The following is a 3,610-nucleotide window of genomic DNA, read 5'->3' on the forward strand; positions in this document are numbered from 1 at the left end:
TGCGTTTGGATGACCAAATAAGCCGGCCCCAGGACTTGTGAAAGGTCATGCGAATCGCCAAAATTGGGATGTAATATTCCTCTCTTTTTATTGCTATATTTGTTCATGAAATTTTCAAGTATATTTTTCAATTCAAGTTACAGGTTATTTTGGAGAGTGGATCTAGTTATTCCACAAAAGAGAGAGTTGTACTGGTGCCATTCTTAATCTACTCTCTCAAAGATATAGCTAAAGTGCCATTTTTCATTCAGAGAATCATGAGAATGGCACTAGTGCCACTCTCTCTTAAGTGAGAATAATCAAAGTGTCATCAATTTTGAAAGAATGCTACGGATGTTTGACTCGATCTCATCTATTATATGTATTGTTTATGATTTTCTTTTTGGAAATTGTGTCCATTACAAATGTGTCAATGGGTGCCAACTTCGCCACCAAAGACACCCATATAGTGACCTATGAGGACGACATATATGAAAAATGCATACAAATTTTGAGATCAGTGCAGGAGAGAGGTCATGAACCGACCATAACATATATAACACAACAACACAAAGCAACTATAGACGCGCTTGGTAGACGCGCAAAATAGCGGGCGCGTCTATAGGCGTTGCTTTAGTAGAGAAATTACGGGCGCGTCTATAGGCGCAGCTAAACGCTCGTCTATTTGCGCGTAAATCACCGCGTCTATTTGCGCGTTTGACCTGAGAAAATACGGGCCCGTCTAACATCCCGTTTATTAGCGCGTCTATTTGCACGTGTATTTGCACGTTTACACTGAGACTCAGACACACATTTAGACGCGTAAATAGATGCGCTCCAGAGAATACAGAAAGTGAGATTTTGGTGTACATCATTGCTTTCCAAACATTGCCCATGATTACCAAAGCACATAATTTTTTGCAAGCCCACATATACAAGAATTAAGTGAAATGAGGAGAATGAGACAATGTGTAAAATGGTTTTGCCAATATCAATTGTGGGGCTACGGTTCAATCTCATCCTCAATGAGATCAACCCTTGCCAAACTATCTACTTCAAAATCCAAACAAGTGTTTAGATCTACAAATACATTCAACCCACTACTACTTGTGCCACTCATGTGCTCATCGAAATCAGCATCTCCAATGGTAGGCTTGTCCTCACGGGTAATGCCGGACTCAATATCTACATCTCCTATCTCATGATCATCCTCCTCTCTTGTATCACGGTCATCATCACGTCCATGGCCATGATCATCCTCCATACGCTCCATATTAGTAAATGTACTATACATCACTTTGGAACGTGGCATAATAGGTATGACATGCCACCATCTATTATTATCCACCATTGGTTGATTATCAAACACAAATACAATCATGTTACGTTTCTTGCATCAAATATTTAAAAGCGAGTATTTTTATGTGTGTGCACAGTACCTGTTCACATTGTTGCGGTAGTACTAGTGTGTCCTTCCTACTTTGCCAAAACTTTGTGGAGTCAATAGTTACAAAGCCACTTGCATGGCATTTGATTGTTGCATTAGGGCCTCTTTCCACCACGTCCTTAAACCACTTTACATCCAAAACATACACAAAGAAGCGTCGAAAGTCAAGCATAATGATATCTTGGATTATGCCACAATAATCATCCATGGCTCCATTGGCTCCCTCAAAGCTAGCAATGATGCTGCAATCTTGTGTGTTTCTCTTATTATCAATCCGTTGTGTTCGAAAATGCTTGCCCTCACACCATATAGCATTGAACATAGTGCACTACACCAAGAAAAAATCAATTAAATAAGCAATCTAAATTATAAAAAGCTCCTAACTTATGCATAACATTCTATATACCAACCTTGCTCATGCATCCCCTAGCATACTCCCATTCTTCCATTGTGATATGCATCCCCTCGTCTTTCTCTGCTTTCTCCATTTCATCAAGTAGCCAATCCACATGAATATCCTTTGGAAGTGCTCTTACTATGCTGAGGGTATGGCACACGAGATCCGTGGTGTGTATGAAAGAGGGCCCTTTCTTCTTGTCTTCTTGCCTTTGCATCCTCGTATCTTGTCACCCATCTTTTCATCACATCACTATTAAGCATGCAAAAGAGGTTGATACTATTATGCAACTCCGTATCTATTACTTTGTTGCATCCTTTTCCTTGAGGCACAATAGAGGTCATCCTTAGGTCTTCATCATCTCTCCATAGTCGTGGGAGAGAGCTATCCACATCAACAAGAAACTCAGAAATATATACAAGTGTTTCTTGTACCAACCAACCCTCGGCCATGCTACCTTCGGGTCTTGCATTTTGTCTCACGAAGCCCTTCAAGGTCTTCATGAAGCGCTCGAGGAAGAACAACCATCGTGCATGTATAGTACCGCATATAGCAATCTCATCCACCAAATGTACTATGAGATGTAGTTGGCTTGTGAGAATAGAACGTGGAAATGTCTCCTCTACTAAACAAACCGCCTCCACTGACATAACTCGAGCATTCTCAAGCGTGGTGGGATCTATTTCCTTTGAGCTCACATACCTCACAAGCTCGCCCATCTTGTAAATACAATCTTTCACGTCCTTTGATGCACTACGTGAAATGCTAGTAGGTAGTATGAACTGAACCTGCGAGGAGGTGGTTGATTAGTTGCTTATAGCTATTCACTCACAAATTTGAAAGGAAAAAGATATTATGCATATAAAATACTTACTTGGAGCATCTTGTGCCAATCATGAGATTTCAAGCCATATAATTGCTCTACACCTCTTTTCTTGCTCTTTGTAAAGGCTCCCTTCAAACACCTCATGCATCCAGTGGGAGTACGAATTGTAGTAATAGCACGCTTCACCGTCGCCATCTCTAGCTTTGATAACATCCACGGTGCACGAGGTAAAAAAACACGCCCATTTGGTCTCTCTTGAGGCCAAGCTTCACGCATCCTCCTTGTGGTACGTAGATCCTTCCTTATGCCTGCCGAATCTCGTGTCCCATTCAAATGCTCCCAAATGGTAGATGCCACATTCTTGAAGATATGCATGGGATCGAGCAGGTGATTGATCTTGAGGTGGGACCAATATGGTAAACGATAAAAGATGGAGTATCTAAACAAAATAAAGTGTTAGCGTGTAATCTTTACTTTCAACCGATATAGCCAATCTTTACTTCCAACCAATAGTTACAAACCCTTACCGGCTCATGCCAAGTGGTGGAGTCGTGGAACCGTCCCAAATTCTCATCCAATCTCCCGCGGTGAGTGATTGTGGGAGGACTTCATTCCAAGGGGCAACATATCTAGGATGATTAGGTGGGAGAAATCGATGGTGATTCTCACAGATGACCTTATTCAATGCGTCTGCCCGTGAGGCAACTAGCGAAGGACCACAAACAGGACATGCATGGTAACCCGATGTAGTGAGACCTGAACAATAGATGCAATTAAGAGTGGAAGGTGGGTTTAGAGTGCTACGTCCTTTGCCTATTCATAATTAAAAAATGCAATGCTTACCTGAACACTCGCCATAGCCTGGGAAGTCATGCATCGTTCACATCAAGACTGCTTTGCAGTTGAAGTCTCGTGACGAGGGAGGCCTGCTCACATCATGCACCTCGATACCTCTCCAAAG

Source organism: Dipteris shenzhenensis, chromosome 27, assembly GCF_047967505.1.
Source record: "Dipteris shenzhenensis isolate YYH24624 ecotype China chromosome 27, Dip_SZ_1.0, whole genome shotgun sequence".
NCBI lineage: Eukaryota > Viridiplantae > Streptophyta > Polypodiopsida > Gleicheniales > Dipteridaceae > Dipteris > Dipteris shenzhenensis.